This window comes from Hordeum vulgare, chromosome 3H (assembly GCF_904849725.1).
Source record: "Hordeum vulgare subsp. vulgare chromosome 3H, MorexV3_pseudomolecules_assembly, whole genome shotgun sequence".
Classification (NCBI taxonomy): Eukaryota; Viridiplantae; Streptophyta; class Magnoliopsida; order Poales; family Poaceae; genus Hordeum; species Hordeum vulgare.
The window spans coordinates 189,879,306-189,891,492 of NC_058520.1; positions in this window are offsets into that span (position 1 = coordinate 189,879,306).

Below are 12,187 nucleotides of genomic sequence, written 5' to 3' on the forward strand. Positions count from 1 at the left end.
ACACGGCCACGTAACCGTTCCCGCGTTTGGAATCGTCTGAATCCGACCGCACGGTTGGATCCGGAATGAAATTCCGGCTAACCTAGCCCCCCATTTTCTCTATAAATACCCCTCCATCATATTTTTAGACAGCCCCTCTCCCGTGCCTCAAAAACCGTGCCAACCCTAGCCTCCCGCACCCTCTCTCTCCTCTCCTCGGTCCCTCAGCCGCTGCCAGGGCCCGCCGAGCCCAGATCGGGCCCAGGCAGACCCGGATTCGCGCTCCGCCCATTCTGCTCCCGTGCCCCGTGATCGCGGGCTCCCCCGTGCTCGAGCCAGCCGAGCTCATCCCGGCCGCCGGTCACTCGCACACCACCCTCGCCGGAGGCCCTCGCCGGCGCCGCCTCCCCGTGCGGCAGAGCCCTGCCGGCCCCGCCCTCCGACGGTCGCCGCGAGCATCCGGTGCCCCGAGCTGTAGCGGCTGCTGCCGAGACCAGGAACCGTCGCCGGTGGATCCCTCCCTCCTCCGGCCATGGATCCGGTGGATCGCTCCCTTCGCCGGTCGGATCCGAACTGGGAAGGGGCCTCCACGCCGGCGCCTCGCCCCTGCCTCGCCTGCTGCGTCGCCAGCACTGCGCCGCCACAGCCTCGCTCCCGGGAGGACGACGAAGCGGCAGCGATGGCCACCCGCGACCTGGGCCCCGAGATCCCTCGGCCCAGCAGCAGCTCGCCCCTCCCGTAGCGGCCTAGCTGGCTAGGCGAGGCACAACTCCCGTTCTCCACCGAGGCCGAGGCCTCCAGCTCCACCGTGGCCCACCTTCGACCGCCTTGCCTCCACAGCCCAGTCCAGGCCGGCCCAAGCCGTGGTGAGTCTGCCCACTAACCAGCGCCCGTGGCGCCGAATAGAAGTGTGTTTCTCGCTGTGATGTGTAGCCCACTAGGTTGGTTTTGGCCCATGTAGTATCGTTAGGTTTTCGTAATTTTTTAAAATTCCAGTAAATAGGCTATATTACAAACGCCCGTAGTTTTTCAACCGTAGATCGGAATGTGACGTGTAATATATGGTTTTGGGGTAGTTTTGCGCGTAGATTACGATTTTGCAACTTGCAAATTTATTTGTTGTAGTGTAGCATGCCTAATGCATGGATGTACGTGCTGTCCCTATAGGATGTAGTCCGTATTAATTTTTCGTGCGTGTCCGGATTGATCGGATGCCGTAGTATAAATGCCCATGTTTTAGGAACCATTATTCCTTGTATTTTAGAGCGGTCATTGGTATTTTTTTTGCATGTAGGGATTGCCGGTAGTTTATTTTCCCGTGTATAGGTTATTTTCTCGCATTTTCGTGTGGCATTATATTGTTGCGCAACCCCACATATTTTATATGTTTTCGGGTTAGAAAAATCCATGGGATTTTTTCTGTGCAATTAGTTTTAGCTTTTGAGCAAGTTAGTTCGTGCGATATTTTGCCGTGATCCCCTTTTGTTTAATTCGTAGGATTTATTCCGCGCTCCGTTTGATTAAGTTGTCAACTAGGGAGTTGTTCTTGGGTGTTTAGTCTAGCCCCTGGTATTTTTGGTTGCAATAGAAATGCATGTTTAGGCGTGGTTTGATAGCCCTCAAGTTGCTAGAAATAGTGCTGATTTGGAGGAGCTGAAATATTTCTAATTCTGAAATCTGTTATATTTTGTTGTTGTCTTGTCTTGCTTGCATCTTGTGATCTGTAGCTCTTTTGAGGTTGGTCCAATGGAGTTAGTTGTACCCCTTGTGTTTCTCTAGCATGCTGCAGATTTTCATGCCATTTGGAGTTCTGTAGATATAGGTTTTGCTGCTGTCAATATGGCTTCAGATCAAAAAGTGCACTTTCATGAAGTGCAATTTTCACTAAGTCTGAAATAGTGTGTGCGATGCCATGTTGTGTCTTCTTTTCCTAGTGTTCCTTGCTGCCATGATAGTTGTTGTTAGTTGTTTGTAGTAATGCTTCTTTCCCTCTTTCGTGTCATGCCTTGCTTAAGTTTATCGGAGTTGTGTAGCTCGTAGTTGTGGGGGTGTAGAAAATGCTATGTGGCTGATTTTGGGAGATTGTAGTGATTTCTTGTTTTGCTCGTATCTTTTGAACCGTAGCTCCGTTTTGATTGTGCCCTACATGAAACTTTCTTAGAAACTCGTGTAGTTTCATTTTATCTTGCTGGTTGTATGTTTTGAAGTGCTCGTGACCGTCATTGCACACATATTGCATTCATGCCATCATATGTTGCGGTGCTTGTAACTTTTGATCCGTAGCTCCGTTGGAGATGATCTCTATGTGAAAATTGCTTGTCTCGACCCGTAGAATCACGTGAACCTATTTGTTTTGCTGTTTAACAACTAATTAAATGCATTAGTTCATATCTGTACAGAATTGTAAATTAACATATGAGGTCGTCTCGGAGATGCTATATGTCATTTCCGACCTCATTTAAAATGTCTAGATAGGTAGTTTAATTTCCTCTTCACCTCTTGCATGTTTGACAACATTAATATTGCCGTGTAAATAACCGGGAGTGAACTAAATAATTCATATGTGGAGTTTCGTCAATATGCAACTCGTTGCATATTGAACTTCACTTAATGTGTAGTGTTTGTTTGACGTGAATTGTCATGCCGTGACTTGCATATATTCAGCTGCTCATGCATCATATGTGTTGTGCATCGTGTGGTGAATATCGTGTGTTGATTCTTGTTTCCGGTTTCCTTCGTCTCGATGAGTCCCGCAAGCGTGGCGGATTGTGCGGACCCGTTTGACTACGTCGGTTCGTCTGCTTCATGGAGTCGTTCTTCTTCCAAGCGGGATCTCAGGCAAGATGACCATTTCCCCAGATACCATTACTATCATTTCCATTCTAGTTTTACCGCTTCTATCGACTATGTCTCGTTGCCTACCACATGTTAAATATCAGCCTCTCAACAATGCCATGTTAACCTTCAACCTGTTCGACCTAGCAAACCACTGTTTGGCTATGTTACCGCTTTCTTAACCCTGTGTTAGCGTTGCTAGTTGCAGGTGCAGTTGCTTCCATGTGATAACATGGGTTCCTTGATATATCACCATATTAATGTTATTTATTTAATGCACCTATATACTTGGTAAAAGGTGGAAGGCTCGGCCTTTCTAGCCTGGTGTTTTGTTCCACCTTTGCCCCCTTAGTTTCGGCTACCGGTGTTATGTTCCATAATTTAGCGCTCCTAACACGATCGGGGTTGTTATGGGGACCCCCTTGATAATTCGTTTTAGATTAAAGCTGGTCTGGCAAGGCCCAACTTTGGTTCTACATTTGCCCAACATAATAATTTTGATAAATTGAAATGCATAGGGAGTTAGCGCTACCCGAGGAGTAATTTTACATAAACAGGGTGGCCAGTGCTGATGGTGTTGGTCCCAAAAGGACAGACTGCAGGGCCACCACGGGGCAACTCGAGGTTTGGCACCTGTAGGCTTTTCCATCCATCGTGTCCTGAGAACGAGATACACGGCTCCTATCGGGTTCGTCGACACGTTGGGCGGCCTTGCTGGATTAGTTTTACCTTTGACGAGATATCTTGTGCATCGGGATTTCGGTGATGCTTTGGGTAATCTCAGAGTTGAGGTTTTCCACTAAGGAATCCGACGAGATCGCGAGTGTCGTGATCGAGGATTTCTATGCGGCTTGTGGTAATTTTTGATGGACTAGTTAGAGCACCCCTGTAGGGTTAAATCTTTCGGAAAGCCGTGCTCGCGGTTATGTGGCAACGTGGAAACTTTGTTTAACACTGGTTCTAGATAACTTGAAGTTAACTTAATTAAAACTTGCCAACTTTGTGCGTAACCATGACTGTCTCTTTCGTGAGTTCCTTCTCCGATCGAGGACACGGTGGGGTTATGTCTAATGTAGGTAGGTGTTCAGAATCATTCATTTGATCATCAGTTGTTCACGTCCACTATGCGTAGATCTTCCCCCTCTTATTTCTGGTATTCGTAAGTTAGCCACCAAATATATGCTTAGCCGCTGCTGCAACCTCACCACTTAACCATGCCTCACCCATTAAGCTTTGCTAGTCTTGATACCTTTGGAAATGAGATTGCTGAGTCCCCCGTGGCTCACAGATTACTACAACACCAGTTGCAGGTACACGTAAAGGGTACTTGACGCGAGCGCGTTGATTGTTCATTTGGAGTTGCTTCTTCTTCTTCTTCTTCATCGATCTAGGATGGGTTCCAGGCCGGCTGCCTGAGATAGCAAGGATGGACGTCGTTCTTATTTTTCTCGTTTGTTTTCGTCCGTAGTCGGACCCTGATCTTACTCTTGATGATTATGTAATGTACTGATGTGACTCTGATGTAACTTGTGGCGAGTGCAAGCCAACTCTTTTATATATCTCTTCTTTTCAGTACATGTACTTGTAACGATATCCATTCTTGCGACACGACGAGATGCGCTTCTATCCCCGACAAGGCCTTCTTGCCAAATTAAGGATAGGGTCGCATCTTGGGTGTGACAAGTTGGTATGAGAGCAGTACCGACCTAGGAGCACCCTTGATTGATCGAACTTGGCCGAGTCGAGTCTAGTGAAAAACTGCTTTAAGTCTAGTTATATATTGGAGAGTAGGATTCTTTTTTCTCCTCTTCTATGCTCTGGTGAGGAATCTTGACGTAATAATTTAATTCTACTCCTCTTCTTACTCAAAAAAATTTAGGATCACGCGGATATTTTTGGAATCTATATCATGCCGATGTGACGAAGTTTTGTCTTGGTGCCTCCTATCTGCTTTAAGTTTCACGGGAGTTGAGCTCCAGGGGATTCTTGAGCACATCGTTATCATTCAGATTTCTTAGTATCTCAGAACGAAGGATGTTCGTAATTGCTTCAATATTAGTAGTGGCGACATAACCCCGATGTCCCCAGTACTGGTGTAGATTGTTCGGGAGTACTGCCATACTTTGTATCGTTGTGATCATGAGGGTTTGTTGTAGATGAAGGTCCGAGATTCTGGTTGTGTGTTGACGGATGTGATACAAGTGACAGGTTAGTATAGGAGTTGTGTGATATTACTCCTTGTATCCGTGTACCAGATTGCATGACCAGATATTTCGGGAATTCATAGGTGGGAATTCAAGTAGTTACTTATAGGATAATCTTGTAACAAATGATGATGTTAGGTTGGGGTTCGACATCTAGTGGATTCCTGTCCACGAAAATATCGAACAAAATCTCTCTCATGAGTTTGTTCTGGCTTGTTTCATAAGCCTCTCCGTTTGTTTTGTTGATTATGGTAATTCAAGTTGCTTCAAGGTCAAGTGGTGATTTTAGATCTTATCTAAGAGTTGTTCTCATATTCATATGAGAGTGCTAATCCTTTTGCTTAATCAATCGTCTTATCAATTCGTGTCAACCGGAGTTGTTATATCAATTCTTTTCAACCGGTGTGTTTCTCTTCAAGTAATCCTATCCTCTCCAATTTTGCAAGATCATTCTCTCATTTTATTCTGGAGTTCATCTCATCCGTCCCAAGTTGTCTTTGTTTTTCCCCGCCCTCCCGCCCTTTTTCTTCAGTGATTGGATTTCATCCAACTGCATTTCATTTCAGTGATGCTTCCGCTATCTCTTCTTTCTTTCGTAACCGATGATTCATCTTGAAGATTCTCAGGAGCTTCGTGTCATATTTGTTCATTCTTTTCATCCTTACCGCTGAATTTAATTTAGTTATCCAGGGTCATCATATCCTTTTCAAACATTAAATTCTTTCCTATGTTGGAAATTCTTATGAGCCTATCTTGTTATTCATTCCTCTCTCTTTCTATCCGGAGTGTTGAAGATATTTCAGAAGTCCTGATTCTCGATCCTTCAGTTATTTCAACTATGACGTTGTATGAATTTCATCCGTCATATTCTTTCTTCAAGATCAAGTTGAATTAATTCTCATATTGGCTCAACCTTTCATTCTTCTTTATTCCGAAGTGTCTCAGTTATTCTTGGTGTTGTTCCTCGTCATCATTCTCAGCTTGCAAATTCGAAGGAGTGTTTCTCTCAGTCTTTTTCCATTCTTGTGAAGATTGTCATCTCGACTTTGTGTTATCCTCTCATTTGTCGTCAATCATGTGTAATCCCTTTCGTGCTATCCGGTGCTTCTCTGAGTTGTTTTTATTTCTCGTTCCTCCGAAGGCCATCATTTTAGAAGATTCTTCGTTCTCAGCTTTCAGCTTCATCCTCAATTCTTCTCAATTGTTATCTCTTCGTTCGTCTCTCGTTTATCCGGTGCCTTGTTCTAGTTTTATTTCAGGTGGCTCATGATCTCTTCATTCTCATGTATCTCCAGTCATTCATCGTTGCCTCATTCATTTCAATTCTTACTGGTGCTTCCTTAAATTTTGTTTCAAGTGGTGCTTATCTCCCTATCTCTTCAAGATTCTTTCAAGACGAATGAGTGGTATGGTAGATCCGTTGCTTGTCATCAATTAAACTTGATGAAGGATAAGCATAACTTAATTCTTATTCTTGTTCTTCCTTCTTCCAAGAGATTTCAATTCTTCTTATGCAGTGGCTCATGATATCAATTCTTTTCTCAAGTGCTTATCTTTCCTTTCGGAAGTTCCAAGTCTATCAGTATCTCTTTGTGAAGCTTCATCTAAATCTTGGTCAGGTCATAATCATATTCTTTTCTTCCTTGATATCTTTGCATCATTCATTTGTATACGAAGGTCCTTCTTGGTGGTTCATCAAGGTTTCAATCCATTCTCAAGTGTTCTTCAAGAATCTTATTGGAGAACCTCAAGTTTTTCTTCTCTTGCATTTCCAAGTGCATTTGTTCTTCCTTTTCCTTTGAGGTGGTATTATAGCATTCTTGTTAGTGTAGGAGTCTCGAAGAGTTTTCCTTTCTGGAATGTGATAATTAAATCCACCAATTCTTTGATCATGAGATATTTCAACCCATGATTTCTTCATTGTGCTATCTTGGTTTGGATTTCACCTAAATGTTTTCCTATGGATTGTTGCTATTGTGGTGCTTGTCATTAATCCAAGTTCTCATTGTATCCTCTTGGTATAAGAAATTATTCATATCTTGTTTCTCCCAATCTATCCTTGTTTCTTTTAGTGGGTGGTTGTCACCTCATAGATGTTGAGATGATTTTCATTAGCCCACTACTATCTTGTTCTTTTCGTTGTTGTTTTTCCAACAACTCCGTTCAATTCTTCTCGCAAGGGTGCTAGTCAAGTTTATTTGATATAATAGCTGTCATTCTGTTCTTCATTCTCTACTTCCATATGAGCTAGTTCCTATTCTATTGTTCCGGAGGCTTTGTGAAGTTGTTCTTTTGGGTCTATCTTCTTGTTCTATCAAGATCATGGTGTTCCCTTGCTCTATTTACTTGTTTGTTGTGAATATTGTCTATTTCTTCCAGCTTATCGAATTTTTTGTCCCATTTTCCTACCGAAGTGCTGCTGAATTTTTCCGTGAATTCTTGCTTCTTTCCCATATCACTCCTCATCTCTTTGCAACCTTCAAGCATCGTTGGTTACACTCGTTTGTCAAAGAAGCGACTAAGTTTTTACCTCTTGTTCTTTCTCATCCTCTCCCCATTTCATTCTTCGATCTCGGGGCGAGATCCTCTTGTAGTGTAGGAGAGTTGTGACAGCCCGATGCCGACGCCCCAGAAGATTCCCCTTTTCTTTCTGTTTTCGTCGTGTGTCTATTTTTCTTTTGACGCATCATCATCGCATCATGCGCATCATCTGCATTGCATCGGCATCTCTGTTGCCGCCAGTTTTCAAAACTTGCATCCGCTAGTAGTTGCCGGTTCTCGTCGTTGTTCGTTCTGAGTCCGACCGCACGCGCCCGCGGCACCGTCGAACCCTGGTTTTAAAGTGTGTTGAAAAGTTTCTCTGATCGAGGTGATACTTTGCATGCGGTCGTATTTAGTTATAGCTAGGCCGCCTATCGAATTTCGTCGCGATCGGAGTTTGTCTGGTACCCGAACGGTTGACCGTAGCGGCACCGTATTCGGTCTACCGTCGGACGTCTCTCGGTCTTTTAAAATTCGTTGCCGCACCGCCCGTTCTCCCTCTCGTCTCCGGATATCCACTCTACACGGCCACGTAACCGTTCCCGCGTTTGGAATCGTCCGAATCTGACCGCACGGTTAGATCCGGAACAAAATTCCGGCTAACATAGCCCCCCCCCTTCTCTATAAATACCCCTCCATCATATTTTTAGACAGCCACCTCTCCCCTGCCTCGAAAACCGTGCCAGCCTTAGCCTCCCGCACCCTCTCTCTCCTCCCCTCGATCCCTCAGCCGCTGCCAGGGCCCGCCGAGCCCAGATCGGGCCCGGGCAGGCCCGGATTCGCGCCGCCGCCCGTTCTGCTCCCGTGCCCCATGATCCCGGGCTCCCGCGTGCTCGAGCCAGCTAAGCTCATCCCGGCCGCCGGTCACTGGCGCACCACCCTCGCCGGAGGCCCTCACCGGCGCCGCCTCCCCGTGCGGCAGAGCCCTACCGGCCCCGCCCTCCGACGGTCGCCGCGAGCAGCCGGTGCCCCGAGCTATAGCGGCTGCTGTCGAGACCAGGAACCGTCGCCGGTGGATCCCTCCCTCCTCCGGCCATGGATCCGATGGATCCCTCCCTTCGTCGTTCGGATCCGGACCAGGAAGGGGCCTCCACGCCGGCGCCTCGGCCCCGCCTCGCCTGCTGCGTCGCCAGCACTGCGCCGCCACAGCCTCGCTCCCGGGAGGACGACGAAGCGGCAGCGATGGCCACCCGCGACCTGGGCCCCGAGATCCCTCGGCCCAGCAGCAGCTCGCCCCTCCCGTAGTGGCCCAGCTGGCTAGGCGAGGCTCAGCTCCCGTTCTCCACCGAGGCCGAGGCCTCCAGCTCCACCGCGGCCGACCTTCGACCGCCTTGCCTACACAAACCAGTCCAGGCCGGCCCAAGCCGTGGTGAGTCTGCCCACTAACGAGCTCCCGTGGCCACGAATAGAAGTGTGTTGCTCGTTGTGATGTGTAGCCCACTAGGTTGGTTTTGGCCCGTGTAGTATCGTTAGGTTTTCGTAATTATTTAAAATTCCAGTAAATAGGCTATATTTCAAACGCCCGTTGTTTTTCAACCGTAGATCGGAACGAGACGTGTAATATATGGTTTTGGGGTAGTTTTGCGCGTAGATTACGATTTTGCAACTTGCAAGTTTATTTGTTGTAGTGTAGCGTGCCTAATGCATGGATGTACATGCTGTCCCTATAGGATGTAGTCCGTATTAATTTTCGTGCGTGTCCGGATTGATCGGATGCCGTAGTATAAATGCCCATGTTTTAGGAACCATTATTCCTTGTATTTTAGAGCGGTCATTGGTATTTTTTTCGCGTGTAGGGATTGCCGGTAGTTTATTTTCCCGTGTATAGGTTATTTTCTCGCATTTTCGTGTGGCATTATATTGTTGCGCAATCCCACATATTTTATATGTTTTCGGGGTAGAAAAATCCACGGGATTTTTTCTATGCAATTAGTTTTAGCTTTTGAGCAAGTTAGTTCGCGCGATATTTTGCCGTGATGCCCTTTTGTTTAATTCGTAGGATTTATTCCGCGCTCCGTTTGATTAAGTTGTCAACTAGGGAGTTGTTCTTGGATGTTTAGTCTAGCCCCTGGTATTTTTGGTTGCAATAGAAATGCATGTTTAGGCGTGGTTTGAAAGCCCTCAAGTTGCTAGAAATAGTGCTGATTTGGAAGAGCTGAAATATTTCTAAGTCTAAAATCTGTTATATTTTGTTGCTATCTTGTCTTGCTTGCATCTTGTGATCTGTAGCTCTTTTAAGGTTGGTCCAATGGAGTTAGTTGTACCCCTTGTGTTTCTCTAGCATTCTGTAGATTTTCATGCCATTTGGAGTCCTGTAGCTATAGGTTTTTGTTCTGTCAATATGTCTTCAGATCGAAAACTGCACTTTCATGAAGTGCAATTTTCACTAAGTCTGAAATAGTGTATGCGATGCCATGTTGTGTCTTCTTTTCCTAGTGTTCCTTGCTGCCATGATAGTTGTTGTTAGTTGTTTGTAGTAGTGCTTCTTTCCCTCTTTCGTGTCATGCCTTGCTTGAGTTTATCGGAGTTGTGTAGCTCGCACTTGTGGGGTGTAGAAAATGCTATGTGGCTGATTTTGGCAGATTGTAGTGATTTCTTGTTTTGCTCGTATCTTTTGAACCGTAGCTCCGTTTTGATCGTGTCCTACATGAAACTTTCTTAGAATCTCGTGTAGTTTCATTTTCTCTTGCTGGTTGTATGTTTTGAAGTGCTCGTGACCGTCATTGCACACATATTGCATTCATGCCATCATATCTTGCGGTGCTTGTAACTTTTGATCCGTAGCTCCGTTGGAGATGATCTGTATGTGCAAATTGCTTGTCTCGGCGCGTAGAATCATGTGAACCTATTTGTTTTGCTGTTTAACAACTAATTAAATGCATTAGTTCATATCTGGACAGAATTGTAAATTAACATATGAGGTCGTCTCGGAGATGCTATATGTCATTTCCGACCTCATTTAAAATGTCTAGATAGGTAGTTTAATTTCAGCTTCACCTCTTGCATGTTTGACAACATTAATATTGCCGTGTAAATAACCGGGAGTGAACTAAATAATTCATATGTGGAGTTTCGTCAATATGCAACTCGTTGCATATTGAACTTCACTTAATGTGTAGTGTTTGTTTGACGTGAATTGTCATGTCGTGACTTCGATATATTCAGCTGCTCATGCATCATATGTGTTGTGCATCGTGTGGTGAATATCGTGTGTTGATTCTTGTTTCCGGTTTCCTTCGTCTCGATAGAGTCCCGCAAGCGTGTCGGATTGTGAGGACCCGTTCGACTACGTCGGTTCGTCTGCTTCACGGAGTCGTTCTTCTTCCAAGCGGGATCTCAGGAAAGATGACCATTTCCCCAGATACCATTACTATCATTGCCATGCTAGTTTTACCGCTTCTATCGATTATGTCTCGTTGCCTACCACATGTTAAATATCAGCCTCTCAACAATGCCATGTTAACCTTCAACCTGTTCGACCTAGCAAACCACTGTTTGGCTATGTTACCGCTTGCTTAACCCTGTGTTAGCATTGCTAGTTGCAGGTGCAGTTGCTTCCATGTGATAACATGGGTTCCTTGATATATCACCATATTAATGTTATTTATTTAATGCACCTATATACTTGGCAAAAGGTGGAAGGCTCGGCCTTTCTAGACTGGTGTTTTGTTCCACCTTTGCCCCCTTAGTTTCGGCTACCAGTGTTATGTTCCATAATTGAGCGCTCCTAACACGATCGAGGTTGTTATCGGGACCCCCTTGATAACTCGTTTTAGATTAAAGCTGGTCTGGCAAGGCCCAACTTTGGTTCTACATTTTCCCAGCATAATAATTTCGATAAATTGAAATGCATAGGGAGTTAGCGCTACCCGAGGAGTAATTTTACATAAACAGGGGGGCCAGTGCTGATGGTGTTGGTCCCAAAAGGACAAACTGCGGGGCCACCACGGGGCAACTCGAGGTTTGGCACCTGTAGGCTTTTCCATCCGTCGTGAACTGAGAACGAGATACGCGGCTCCTATCGGGTTCGTCGACACGTCGGGCGGCCTTGCTGGATTAGTTTTACCTTTGACGAGATATCTTGTGCATCGGGATTCCGGTGATGCTTTGGGTAATCTCAGAGTTGAGGTTTTCCACTAAGGAATCCGACGAGATCGCGAGTGTCGTGATCGAGGATTTCTATGAGGCTTGTGGTAATTTGGGATGGACTAGTTGGAGCACCCCTGCAGGGTTAAATCTTTCGGAAAGCCATGCCCGCGGTTATGTGGCAACGTGGAAACTTTGTTTAACACTGGTTCTAGATAACTTGAAGTTAACTTAATTAAAACTTGCCAACTGTGTGCGTAACCGTGACTGTCTCTTTCATGAGTTCCTTCTCCGATCGAGGACACGGTGGGGTTATGTCTGACGTAGGTAGGTATTCAGGATCATTCATTTGATCATTAGTAGTTCACGTCCGCTATGCGTAGATTTTCCCCCTGTTATTTCTGGTATTCGTAAGTTAGCCACCAAATATATGCTTAGCCGCTGCTGCAACCTCACCACTTAACCATGCCTCACCCATTAAGCTTTGCTAGTCTTGATACCTTTGGAAATGAGATTGCTGAGTCCCCTGTGGCTCACAGATT